Source organism: Neolamprologus brichardi, chromosome 10 (assembly GCF_056152115.1).
Source record: "Neolamprologus brichardi isolate AB-2024 chromosome 10, ASM5615211v1, whole genome shotgun sequence".
In the NCBI taxonomy this organism is placed as follows: domain Eukaryota; kingdom Metazoa; phylum Chordata; class Actinopteri; order Cichliformes; family Cichlidae; genus Neolamprologus; species Neolamprologus brichardi.
In genome coordinates this window covers 26,133,491-26,146,057 of record NC_142113.1, presented here as the reverse complement: position 1 = coordinate 26,146,057, position 12,567 = coordinate 26,133,491, and the positions used below count along the sequence as shown (strand labels likewise).

Genomic DNA, 12,567 nt, shown 5'->3' with positions numbered 1-12,567 from the left:
ATGTAGAATTATCAGAAATTTGTCTTTGTGGTATTTTGGAAAGACTGACCTGTGCCAGTTGACTTGAACAAGTAGCGTCCTTGTTTGCTTGTCATTTATCATAGATAGATTAGTAGATTTAATTTTTAACAACAACATTTGCCTCAAGCTGCTTTATATTGTAAGGTAAAACCTCTACAATAATACAGAGAAAACAGGGAAGATCCCATCAGATGACAGTGACACAACTGTCATTGATGTCCACTACCGCTGATCAAAAAGAAGTTTTCATCATAACCATCTTCCCATTTTAGGACATGGGTGTCTAATTTTTACTTGCAAGTCTATACTAATCGGTCTTGAAGAACCTAGGCCTTGTTACAGAGGTAAAATTCAAATGTTCAGCATGGGCAGGATGAGGAAAAATGTGGTATTTTTAACAGTTTTGCTTTCTTTATACATAAAGAAATGGTGTAATTTATGCCATGTTCCTTCATGCCTAAGGCACTGAACATATTACGTATCAACGAGAGTATCCTTCCTTTTTCCAACTCTTGGGCTGCGTTCAGACGCAGGGGAGTACAGGGAGCAATTTTGAGAAATTGATACTAGAACATAGGACTTTTTTTGAATGTCACTTACCTTACTGTTGGTAGATCCAACGCTGTTGGACCTTGGGTTTGCACCCAACTTTTTCTCTGAAAATTGTCCTAACCTGTCTGGGCACCTATAGCTACTGACTTAGAACCCTTCACCTTATCAAGTCAAAGGGAGTACAGGAAGCTGTTTTGATATTTCCCATACACCTACAGTGTCCCTCAAATGTATACTTGATTGTAGGACGGTGGGGGTTTAATGTCAGCGACCATTAATGTAGATGAGTCTTTTTTGACCTAAGGACTTGGCCCTACTTTCTGACTGAAAACTAGAGTAAAGTCTTCTTCCAACACACAGAGAAGTCTTTGCTTTTCCAACTGATCACTCAAAGGAGTACAGCGATACTATGAAATGGTAGTAAACGCCATTGCAATTAAGTTTTGTTTTTAGCTGCGTTCAATCAGTACAGACAGAAGGTATTGTAAAATCTCCTCCGAGCCGGAGTTGAACCAGCGACCTAAGGATTCCTCTTCCAATACACCTACAGTCCTCCGCTCTACCAACTGAGCTATCGAAGGGATCACATATGCAGTGTCTGGTTTGTTGGACCATCGGATACATGGTACCTCACAGAGTCTGTGTTTTGCAAGAATTCCATGTTGCAAGGACTTGAACATAACAAAACTGTATCTGTCTGACTCTACATGTTCCTTCATGCCTGAGGCACAAAACATATTTCACATCAACATGAGTTTCCTTCCTTTTTCCAACTCTTGGGCTGCGTTCAGACGCAGGGGAGTACAGGGAGCAATTTTGAGAAATTGATACTAGAGCATAGGACTGTTTTTTTGAATGTCACTTACCTTACTGTTGGTAGATCCAACGCTGTTGGACCATGGGATTGCACCCAACGTTTTCTGTGAAGATTGTCCTAACCTGTCTGGAACATGTCTTATGTTCGCTGTGTGTTACACTGTATGGACACCTATAGCTACTGACTTAGAACCCTTCACCTTATCAAGTCAAAGGGAGTACAGGAAGCTGTTTTGATATTTCCCATACACCTACAGTGTCCCTCAAATGTATACTTGATTGTAGGACGGTGGGGGTTTAATGTCAGCGACCTTTAATGTAGATGAGTCTTTTTTGACCTAAGGACTTGGCCCTACTTTCTGACTGAAAACTAGAGTAAAGTCTTCTTCCAACACACAGAGAAGTCTTTGCTTTTCCAACTGATCACTCAAAGGAGTACAGCGATACTATGAAATGGTAGTAAACGCCATTGCAATTAAGTTTTGTTTTTAGCTGCGTTCAATCAGTACAGACAGAAGGTATTGTAAAATCTCCTCCGAGCCGGAGTTGAACCAGCGACCTAAGGATTCCTGTTCCCCTACAGTCCTCCGCTCTACCAAGTGAGCTATCGAAGGGATCACATGTGCAGTGTCTGGTTTGTTGGACCATCGGATACATGGTACCTCACAGAGTCTGTGTTTTGCAAGAATTCCATGTTGCAAGGACTTGAACATAACAAAACTGTATCTGTCTGACTCTACATGTTCCTTCATGCCTGAGGCACAAAACATATTTCACATCAACATGAGTTTCCTTCCTTTTTCCTACTCTTGGGCTGCGTTCAGACGCAGGGGAGTACAGGGAGCAATTTTGAGAAACTGATACTAGAACATAGGACTGTGCTTTTTTGAATGTCACTTACCTTACTGTTGGTAGATCCAACGCTGTTGGACCATGGGTTTGCACCCAAATTTTTCTGTGAAAATTGTCCTAACCTGTCTGGAACATGTTTCATGTTCGCTGTGTGTTATACTGTATGGGCACCTATAGCTACTGACTTAGAACCCTTCACCTTATCAAGTCAAAGGGAGTACAGGAAGCTGTTTTGATATTTCCCATACACCTACAGTGTCCCTCAAATGTATACTTGATTGTAGGACGGTGGGGGTTTAATGTCAGCGACCATTAATGTAGATGAGTCTTTTTTGACCTAAGGACTTGGCCCTACTTTCTGACTGAAAACTAGAGTAAAGTCTTCTTCCAACACACAGAGAAGTCTTTGCTTTTCCAACTGATCACTCAAAGGAGTACAGCGATACTATGAAATGGTAGTAAACGCCATTGCAATTAAGTTTTGTTTTTAGCTGCGTTCAATCAGTACAGACAGAAGGTATTGTAAAATCTCCTCCGAGCCAGAGTTGAACCAGCGACCTAAGGATTCCTCTTCCAATACACCTACAGTCCTCCGCTCTACCAACTGAGCTATCGAAGGGATCACATATGCAGTGTCTGGTTTGTTGGACCATCGGATACATGGTACCTCACAGAGTCTGTGTTTTGCAAGAATTCCATGTTGCAAGGACTTGAACATAACAAAACTGTATCTGTCTGACTCTACATGTTCCTTCATGCCTGAGGCACAAAACATATTTCACATCAACATGAGTTTCCTTCCTTTTTCCAACTCTTGGGCTGCGTTCAGACGCAGGGGAGTACAGGGAGCAATTTTGAGAAATTGATACTAGAGCATAGGACTGTTTTTTTGAATGTCACTTACCTTACTGTTGGTAGATCCAACGCTGTTGGACCATGGGATTGCACCCAACGTTTTCTGTGAAGATTGTCCTAACCTGTCTGGAACATGTCTTATGTTCGCTGTGTGTTACACTGTATGGACACCTATAGCTACTGACTTAGAACCCTTCACCTTATCAAGTCAAAGGGAGTACAGGAAGCTGTTTTGATATTTCCCATACACCTACAGTGTCCCTCAAATGTATACTTGATTGTAGGACGGTGGGGGTTTAATGTCAGCGACCTTTAATGTAGATGAGTCTTTTTTGACCTAAGGACTTGGCCCTACTTTCTGACTGAAAACTAGAGTAAAGTCTTCTTCCAACACACAGAGAAGTCTTTGCTTTTCCAACTGATCACTCAAAGGAGTACAGCGATACTATGAAATGGTAGTAAACGCCATTGCAATTAAGTTTTGTTTTTAGCTGCGTTCAATCAGTACAGACAGAAGGTATTGTAAAATCTCCTCCGAGCCGGAGTTGAACCAGCGACCTAAGGATTCCTGTTCCCCTACAGTCCTCCGCTCTACCAAGTGAGCTATCGAAGGGATCACATGTGCAGTGTCTGGTTTGTTGGACCATCGGATACATGGTACCTCACAGAGTCTGTGTTTTGCAAGAATTCCATGTTGCAAGGACTTGAACATAACAAAACTGTATCTGTCTGACTCTACATGTTCCTTCATGCCTGAGGCACAAAACATATTTCACATCAACATGAGTTTCCTTCCTTTTTCCTACTCTTGGGCTGCGTTCAGACGCAGGGGAGTACAGGGAGCAATTTTGAGAAACTGATACTAGAACATAGGACTGTGCTTTTTTGAATGTCACTTACCTTACTGTTGGTAGATCCAACGCTGTTGGACCATGGGTTTGCACCCAAATTTTTCTGTGAAAATTGTCCTAACCTGTCTGGAACATGTTTCATGTTCGCTGTGTGTTATACTGTATGGGCACCTATAGCTACTGACTTAGAACCCTTCACCTTATCAAGTCAAAGGGAGTACAGGAAGCTGTTTTGATATTTCCCATACACCTACAGTGTCCCTCAAATGTATACTTGATTGTAGGACGGTGGGGGTTTAATGTCAGCGACCATTAATGTAGATGAGTCTTTTTTGACCTAAGGACTTGGCCCTACTTTCTGACTGAAAACTAGAGTAAAGTCTTCTTCCAACACACAGAGAAGTCTTTGCTTTTCCAACTGATCACTCAAAGGAGTACAGCGATACTATGAAATGGTAGTAAACGCCATTGCAATTAAGTTTTGTTTTTAGCTGCGTTCAATCAGTACAGACAGAAGGTATTGTAAAATCTCCTCCGAGCCGGAGTTGAACCAGCGACCTAAGGATTCCTGTTCCCATACACCTACAGTCCTCCGCTCTACCAACTGAGCTATCGAAGGGATCACATGTGCAGTGTCTGGTTTGTTGGACTATCGGATACATGGTACCTCACAGAGTCTGTGTTTTGCAAGAATTCCATGTTGCAAGGACTTGAACATAACAAAACTGTATCTGTCTGACTCTACATGTTCCTTCATGCCTGAGGCACAAAACATATTTCACATCAACATGAGTTTCCTTCCTTTTTCCAACTCTGTGGCTGCATTCAGACGCAGGGGAGTACATCGAGCAATTTTGAGAAATTGATACTAGAACATAGGACTGTGCTTTTTTGAATGTCCCTTACCTTACTGTTGGTAGATCCAACGCTGTTGGACCTTGGGTTTGCACCCAACTTTTTCTCTGAAAATTGTCCTAACCTGTCTGGGCACCTATAGCTACTGACTTAGAACCCTTCACCTTATCAAGTCAAAGGGAGTACAGGAAGCTGTTTTGATATTTCCCACACACCTACAGTGTCCCTCAAATGTATACTTGATTGTAGGACGGTGGGGGTTTAATGTCAGCGACCTTTAATGTAGATGAGTCTTTTTTGACCTAAGGACTTGGCCCTACTTTCTGACTGAAAACTAGAGTAAAGTCTTCTTCCAACACACAGAGAAGTCTTTGCTTTTCCAACTGATCACTCAAGGGAGTACAGCGATACTATGAAATGGTAGTAAACGCCATTGCAATTAAGTTTTGTTTTTAGCTGCGTTCAATCAGTACAGACAGAAGGTATTGTAAAATCTCCTCCGAGCCGGAGTTGAACCAGCGACGTAAGGATTCCTGTTCCCATACACCTACAGTCCTCCGCTCTACCAACTGAGCTATCGCAGGGATCACATGTGCTGTGTCTGGTTTGTTGGACCATCGGATACATGGTACCTCACAGAGTCTGTGTTTTGCAAGAATTCCATGTTGCAAGGACTTGAACATAACAAAACTGTATCTGTCTGACTCTACATGTTCCTTCATGCCTGAGGCACAAAACATATTTCACATCAACATGAGTTTCCTTCCTTTTTCCTACTCTTGGGCTGCGTTCAGACGCAGGGGAGTACAGGGAGCAATTTTGAGAAACTGATACTAGAACATAGGACTGTGCTTTTTTGAATGTCACTTACCTTACTGTTGGTAGATCCAACGCTGTTGGACCATGGGTTTGCACCCAAATTTTTCTGTGAAAATTGTCCTAACCTGTCTGGAACATGTTTCATGTTCGCTGTGTGTTATACTGTATGGGCACCTATAGCTACTGACTTAGAACCCTTCACCTTATCAAGTCAAAGGGAGTACAGGAAGCTGTTTTGATATTTCCCATACACCTACAGTGTCCCTCAAATGTATACTTGATTGTAGGACGGTGGGGGTTTAATGTCAGCGACCATTAATGTAGATGAGTCTTTTTTGACCTAAGGACTTGGCCCTACTTTCTGACTGAAAACTAGAGTAAAGTCTTCTTCCAACACACAGAGAAGTCTTTGTTTTTCCAACTGATCACTCAAAGGAGTACAGCGATACTATGAAATGGTAGTAAACGCCATTGCAATTAAGTTTTTTTTTTAGCTGCGTTCAATCAGTACAGACAGAAGGTATTGTAAAATCTCCTCCGAGCCGGAGTTGAACCAGCGACCTAAGGATTCCTGTTCCCATACACCTACAGTCCTCCGCTCTACCAACTGAGGTATCGAAGGGATCACATGTGCAGTGTCTGGTTTGTTGGACTATCGGATACATGGTACCTCACAGAGTCTGTGTTTTGCAAGAATTCCATGTTGCAAGGACTTGAACATAACAAAACTGTATCTGTCTGACTCTACATGTTCCTTCATGCCTGAGGCACAAAACATATTTCACATCAACATGAGTTTCCTTCCTTTTTCCAACTCTGTGGCTGCATTCAGACGCAGGGGAGTACATCGAGCAATTTTGAGAAATTGATACTAGAACATAGGACTGTGCTTTTTTGAATGTCCCTTACCTTACTGTTGGTAGATCCAACGCTGTTGGACCTTGGGTTTGCACCCAACTTTTTCTCTGAAAATTGTCCTAACCTGTCTGGGCACCTATAGCTACTGACTTAGAACCCTTCACCTTATCAAGTCAAAGGGAGTACAGGAAGCTGTTTTGATATTTCCCATACACCTACAGTGTCCCTCAAATGTATACTTGATTGTAGGACGGTGGGGGTTTAATGTCAGCGACCTTTAATGTAGATGAGTCTTTTTTGACCTAAGGACTTGGCCGTACTTTCTGACTGAAAACTAGAGTAAAGTCTTCTTCCAACACACAGAGAAGTCTTTGCTTTTCCAACTGATCACTCAAAGGAGTACAGCGATACTATGAAATGGTAGTAAACGCCATTGCAATTAAGTTTTGTTTTTAGCTGCGTTCAATCAGTACAGACAGAAGGTATTGTAAAATCTCCTCCGAGCCGGAGTTGAACCAGCGACCTAAGGATTCCTGTTCCCATACACCTACAGTCCTCCGCTCTACCAACTGAGCTATCGAAGGGATCACATGTGCAGTGTCTGGTTTGTTGGACCATCGGGTACATGGTACCTAACAGAGTCTGTGTTTTGCAAGAATTCCATGTTGCAAGGACTTGAACATAACAAAACTGTATCTGTCTGACTCTACATGTTCCTTCATGCCTGAGGCACAAAACATATTTCACAACAACATGAGTTTCCTTCCTTTTTCCAACTCTTGGGCTGCGTTCAGACGCAGGGGAGTACAGGGAGCAATTTTGAGAAATTGATACAAGAGCATAGGACTGTTTTTTTGAATGTCACTTACCTTACTGTTGGTAGATCCAACGCTGTTGGACCATGGGATTGCACCCAACGTTTTCTGTGAAGATTATCCTAACCTGTCTGGAACATGTCTTATGTTCGCTGTGTGTTACACTGTATGGGCACCTATAGCTACTGACTTAGAACCCTTCACCTTATCAAGTCAAAGGCAGTACAGGAAGCTGTTTTGATATTTCCTATACACCTTTAGTGTCCCTCAAATGTATACTTGATTGTAGGACGGTGGGGGTTTAATGTCAGCGACCTTTAATGTAGATGAGTCTTTTTTGACCTAAGGACTTGGCCCTACTTTCTGACTGAAAACTAGATTAAAGTCTTCTTCCAACACACAGAGAAGTCTCTGCTTTTCCAACTGATCACTCAAAGGAGTACAGCGATACTATGAAATGGTAGTAAACGCCATTGCAATTAAGTTTTTTTTTTAGCTGCGTTCAATCAGTACAGACAGAAGGCATTGTAAAATCTCCTCCAAGCAGGAGTTGAACCAGCGACCTAAGGATTCCTCTTCCAATACACCTACAGTCCTCCGCTCTACCAACTGAGCTATCGAAGGGATTACACGTGCAGTGTCTGGTTTGTTGGACTATCGGATACATGGTACCTCACAGAGTCTGTGTTTTGCAAAAATTCCATGTTGCAAGGACTTGAACATAACAAAACTGTATCTGTCTGACTCTACATGTTCCTTTTTGCCTGAGGCACAAAACATATTTCACATCAACATGAGTTTCCTTCCTTTTTCCAACTCTTGGGCTGCGTTCAGACGCAGGGGAGTACAGGGAGCAATTTTGAGAAATTGATACTAGAGCATAGGACTGTTTTTTTGAATGTCACTTACCTTACTGTTGGTAGATCCAACGCTGTTGGACCATGGGTTTGCACCCAAATTTTTCTGTGAAAATTGTCCTAACCTGTCTGGAACATGTTTCATGTTCGCTGTGTGTTATACTGTATGGGCACCTATAGCTACTGACTTAGAACCCTTCACCTTATCAAGTCAAAGGGAGTACAGGAAGCTGTTTTGATATTTCCCATACACCTACAGTGTCCCTCAAATGTATACTTGATTGTAGGACGGTGGGGGTTTAATGTCAGCGACCATTAATGTAGATGAGTCTTTTTTGACCTAAGGACTTGGCCCTACTTTCTGACTGAAAACTAGAGTAAAGTCTTCTTCCAACACACAGAGAAGTCTTTGCTTTTCCAACTGATCACTCAAAGGAGTACAGCGATACTATGAAATGGTAGTAAACGCCATTGCAATTAAGTTTTCTTTTTAGCTGCGTTCAATCAGTACAGACAGAAGGTACTGTAAAATCTTCTCCGAGCCGGAGTTGAACCAGCGACCTAAGGATTCCTGTTCCCATACACCTACAGTCCTCCGCTCTACCAACTGAGCTATCGAAGGGATCACATGTGCAGTGTCTGGTTTGTTGGACTATCGGATACATGGTACCTCACAGAGTCTGTGTTTTGCAAGAATTCCATGTTGCAAGGACTTGAACATAACAAAACTGTATCTGTCTGACTCTACATGTTCCTTCATGCCTGAGGCACAAAACATATTTCACATCAACATGAGTTTCCTTCCTTTTTCCAACTCTGTGGCTGCATTCAGACGCAGGGGAGTACATCGAGCAATTTTGAGAAATTGATACTAGAACATAGGACTGTGCTTTTTTGAATGTCCCTTACCTTACTGTTGGTAGATCCAACGCTGTTGGACCTTGGGTTTGCACCCAACTTTTTCTCTGAAACTTTTCCTAACCTGTCTGGGCACCTATAGCTACTGACTTAGAACCCTTCACCTTATCAAGTCAAAGGGAGTACAGGAAGCTGTTTTGATATTTCCCATACACCTACAGTGTCCCTCAAATGTATACTTGATTGTAGGACGGTGGGGGTTTAATGTCAGCGACCTTTAATGTAGATGAGTCTTTTTTGACCTAAGGACTTGGCCCTACTTTCTGACTGAAAACTAGAGTAAAGTCTTCTTCCAACACACAGAGAAGTCTTTGCTTTTCCAACTGATCACTCAAAGGAGTACAGCGATACTATGAAATGGTAGTAAACGCCATTGCAATTAAGTTTTGTTTTTAGCTGCGTTCAATCAGTACAGACAGAAGGTGTTGTAAAATCTCCTCCGAGCCGGAGTTGAACCAGCGACCTAAGGATTCCTGTTCCCATACACCTACAGTCCTCCGCTCTACCAACTGAGCTATCGAAGGGATCACATGTGCAGTGTCTGGTTTGTTGGACCATCGGATACATGGTACCTCGCAGAGTCTGTGTTTTGCAAGAATTCCATGTTGCAAGGACTTGAACATAACAAAACTGTATCTGTCTGACTCTACATGTTCCTTCATGCCTGAGGCACAAAACATATTTCACATCAACATGAGTTTCCTTCCTTTTTCCAACTCTTGGGCTGCGTTCAGACGCAGGGGAGTACAGGGAGCAATTTTGAGAAATTGATACTAGAGCATAGGACTGTTTTTTTGAATGTCACTTACCTTACTGTTGGTAGATCCAACGCTGTTGGACCATGGGATTGCACCCAACGTTTTCTGTGAAAATTGTCCTAACCTGTCTGGGACATGTCTTATGTTCGCTGTGTGTTACACTGTATGGGCACCTACAGCTACTGACTTAGAACCCTTCACCTTATCAAGTCAAAGGGAGTACAGGAAGCTGTTTTGATATTTCCCATACACCTACAGTGTCCCTCAAATGTATACTTGATTGTAGGACGGTGGGGGTTTAATGTCAGCGACCTTTAATGTAGATGAGTCTTTTTTGACCTAAGGACTTGGCCCTACTTTCTGACTGAAAACTAGAGTAAAGTCTTCTTCCAACACACAGAGAAGTATTTACTTTTCCAACTGATCAGTCAAAGGAGAACAGCGATACTATGAAATGGTAGTAAACGCCATTGCAATTAGGTTTTGTTTTTAGCTGCGTTCAATCAGTACAGACAGAAGGTATTGTAAAATCTCCTCCGAGCCGGAGTTGAACCAGCGACCTTAGGATTCCTGTTCCCATACACCTACAGTCCTCCGCTCTACCAACTGAGCTATCGAAGGGATCACATGTGCAGTGTCTGGTTTGTTGGACCATCGGATACATGGTACCTCACAGAGTCTGTGTTTTGCAAGAATTCCATGTTGCAAGGACTTGAACATAACAAAACTGTATCTGTCTGACTCTACATGTTCCTTCATGCCTGAGGCACAAAACATATTTCACATCAACATGAGTTTCCTTCCTTTTTCCTACTCTTGGGCTGCGTTCAGACGCAGGGGAGTACAGGGAGCAATTTTGAGAAACTGATACTAGAACATAGGACTGTGCTTTTTTGAATGTCACTTACCTTACTGTTGGTAGATCCAACGCTGTTGGACCATGGGTTTGCACCCAAATTTTTCTGTGAAAATTGTCCTAACCTGTCTGGAACATGTTTCATGTTCGCTGTGTGTTATACTGTATGGGCACCTATAGCTACTGACTTAGAACCCTTCACCTTATCAAGTCAAAGGGAGTACAGGAAGCTGTTTTGATATTTCCCATACACCTACAGTGTCCCTCAAATGTATACTTGATTGTAGGACGGTGGGGGTTTAATGTCAGCGACCATTAATGTAGATGAGTCTTTTTTGACCTAAGGACTTGGCCCTACTTTCTGACTGAAAACTAGAGTAAAGTCTTCTTCCAACACATAGAGAAGTCTTTGCTTTTCCAACTGATCACTCAAAGGAGTACAGCGATACTATGAAATGGTAGTAAACGCCATTGCAATTAAGTTTTGTTTTTAGCTGCGTTCAATCAGTACAGACAGAAGGTATTGTAAAATCTCCTCCGAGCCGGAGTTGAACCAGCGACCTAAGGATTCCTGTTCCCATACACCTACAGTCCTCCGCTCTACCAACTGAGCTATCGAAGGGATCACATGTGCAGTGTCTGGTTTGTTGGACCATCGGATACATGGTACCTAACAGAGTCTGTGTTTTGCAAGAATTCCATGTTGCAAGGACTTGAACATAACAAAACTGTATCTGTCTGACTCTACATGTTCCTTCATGCCTGAGGCACAAAACATATTTCACATCAACATGAGTTTCCTTCCTTTTTCCAACTCTTGGGCTGCGTTCAGACGCAGGGGAGTACAGGGAGCAATTTTGAGAAATTGATACTAGAGCATAGGACTGTTTTTTTGAATGTCACTTACCTTACTGTTGGTAGATCCAACGCTGTTGGACCATGGGATTGCACCCAACGTTTTCTGTGAAAATTGTCCTAACCTGTCTGGGACATGTCTTATGTTCGCTGTGTGTTACACTGTATGGGCACCTACAGCTACTGACTTAGAACCCTTCACCTTATCAAGTCAAAGGGAGTACAGGAAGCTGTTTTGATATTTCCCATACACCTACAGTGTCCCTCAAATGTATACTTGATTGTAGGACGGTGGGGGTTTAATGTCAGCGACCTTTAATGTAGATGAGTCTTTTTTGACCTAAGGACTTGGCCCTACTTTCTGACTGAAAACTAGAGTAAAGTCTTCTTCCAACACACAGAGAAGTATTTACTTTTCCAACTGATCAGTCAAAGGAGAACAGCGATACTATGAAATGGTAGTAAACGCCATTGCAATTAGGTTTTGTTTTTAGCTGCGTTCAATCAGTACAGACAGAAGGTATTGTAAAATCTCCTCCGAGCCGGAGTTGAACCAGCGACCTTAGGATTCCTGTTCCCATACACCTACAGTCCTCCGCTCTACCAACTGAGCTATCGAAGGGATCACATGTGCAGTGTCTGGTTTGTTGGACCATCGGATACATGGTACCTCACAGAGTCTGTGTTTTGCAAGAATTCCATGTTGCAAGGACTTGAACATAACAAAACTGTATCTGTCTGACTCTACATGTTCCTTCATGCCTGAGGCACAAAACATATTTCACATCAACATGAGTTTCCTTCCTTTTTCCAACTCTTGGGCTGCGTTCAGACGCAGGGGAGTACAGGGAGCAATTTTGAGAAATTGATACTAGAGCATAGGACTGTTTTTTTGAATGTCACTTACCTTACTGTTGGTAGATCCAACGCTGTTGGACCATGGGATTGCACCCAACGTTTTCTGTGAAAATTGTCCTAACCTGTCTGGAACATGTCTTATGTTTGCTGTGTGTTACACTGTATGGGCAC

General features: G+C 42.4%; 14 non-coding genes across 14 annotated transcripts; all 14 read right to left on the bottom strand.

Annotated features, from left to right (window-relative positions):
* Positions 1-1,065: 1,065 nt before the first annotated feature.
* Positions 1,066-1,154, bottom strand: trnay-gua (transfer RNA tyrosine (anticodon GUA)). The gene is given in 2 exon segments: positions 1,066-1,101; positions 1,118-1,154. It is a non-coding gene; the product is annotated as a tRNA-Tyr (tRNA).
* Positions 1,155-1,920: 766 nt separating this feature from the next.
* Positions 1,921-2,003, bottom strand: trnay-gua (transfer RNA tyrosine (anticodon GUA)). Its single transcript is given in 2 exon segments — positions 1,921-1,956; positions 1,967-2,003. It is a non-coding gene; the product is annotated as a tRNA-Tyr (tRNA).
* Positions 2,004-2,771: 768 nt separating this feature from the next.
* On the bottom strand, positions 2,772-2,860 carry trnay-gua (transfer RNA tyrosine (anticodon GUA)). The gene is given in 2 exon segments: positions 2,772-2,807; positions 2,824-2,860. It is a non-coding gene; the product is annotated as a tRNA-Tyr (tRNA).
* A 766-nt stretch (positions 2,861-3,626) lies between these two features.
* Positions 3,627-3,709, bottom strand: trnay-gua (transfer RNA tyrosine (anticodon GUA)). The gene is given in 2 exon segments: positions 3,627-3,662; positions 3,673-3,709. It is a non-coding gene; the product is annotated as a tRNA-Tyr (tRNA).
* Positions 3,710-4,477: 768 nt separating this feature from the next.
* On the bottom strand, positions 4,478-4,566 carry trnay-gua (transfer RNA tyrosine (anticodon GUA)). The gene is given in 2 exon segments: positions 4,478-4,513; positions 4,530-4,566. It is a non-coding gene; the product is annotated as a tRNA-Tyr (tRNA).
* Positions 4,567-5,297: 731 nt separating this feature from the next.
* Positions 5,298-5,386, bottom strand: trnay-gua (transfer RNA tyrosine (anticodon GUA)). The gene is given in 2 exon segments: positions 5,298-5,333; positions 5,350-5,386. It is a non-coding gene; the product is annotated as a tRNA-Tyr (tRNA).
* Positions 5,387-6,154: 768 nt separating this feature from the next.
* trnay-gua (transfer RNA tyrosine (anticodon GUA)) lies at positions 6,155-6,243 on the bottom strand. Its single transcript is given in 2 exon segments — positions 6,155-6,190; positions 6,207-6,243. It is a non-coding gene; the product is annotated as a tRNA-Tyr (tRNA).
* Positions 6,244-6,974: 731 nt separating this feature from the next.
* Positions 6,975-7,063, bottom strand: trnay-gua (transfer RNA tyrosine (anticodon GUA)). The gene is given in 2 exon segments: positions 6,975-7,010; positions 7,027-7,063. It is a non-coding gene; the product is annotated as a tRNA-Tyr (tRNA).
* Positions 7,064-7,829: 766 nt separating this feature from the next.
* On the bottom strand, positions 7,830-7,918 carry trnay-gua (transfer RNA tyrosine (anticodon GUA)). Its single transcript is given in 2 exon segments — positions 7,830-7,865; positions 7,882-7,918. It is a non-coding gene; the product is annotated as a tRNA-Tyr (tRNA).
* Positions 7,919-8,684: 766 nt separating this feature from the next.
* Positions 8,685-8,773, bottom strand: trnay-gua (transfer RNA tyrosine (anticodon GUA)). The gene is given in 2 exon segments: positions 8,685-8,720; positions 8,737-8,773. It is a non-coding gene; the product is annotated as a tRNA-Tyr (tRNA).
* Positions 8,774-9,504: 731 nt separating this feature from the next.
* On the bottom strand, positions 9,505-9,593 carry trnay-gua (transfer RNA tyrosine (anticodon GUA)). The gene is given in 2 exon segments: positions 9,505-9,540; positions 9,557-9,593. It is a non-coding gene; the product is annotated as a tRNA-Tyr (tRNA).
* A 766-nt stretch (positions 9,594-10,359) lies between these two features.
* Positions 10,360-10,448, bottom strand: trnay-gua (transfer RNA tyrosine (anticodon GUA)). Its single transcript is given in 2 exon segments — positions 10,360-10,395; positions 10,412-10,448. It is a non-coding gene; the product is annotated as a tRNA-Tyr (tRNA).
* A 768-nt stretch (positions 10,449-11,216) lies between these two features.
* Positions 11,217-11,305, bottom strand: trnay-gua (transfer RNA tyrosine (anticodon GUA)). Its single transcript is given in 2 exon segments — positions 11,217-11,252; positions 11,269-11,305. It is a non-coding gene; the product is annotated as a tRNA-Tyr (tRNA).
* A 766-nt stretch (positions 11,306-12,071) lies between these two features.
* Positions 12,072-12,160, bottom strand: trnay-gua (transfer RNA tyrosine (anticodon GUA)). Its single transcript is given in 2 exon segments — positions 12,072-12,107; positions 12,124-12,160. It is a non-coding gene; the product is annotated as a tRNA-Tyr (tRNA).
* Between the last annotated feature and the right edge of the window lie 407 nt (positions 12,161-12,567).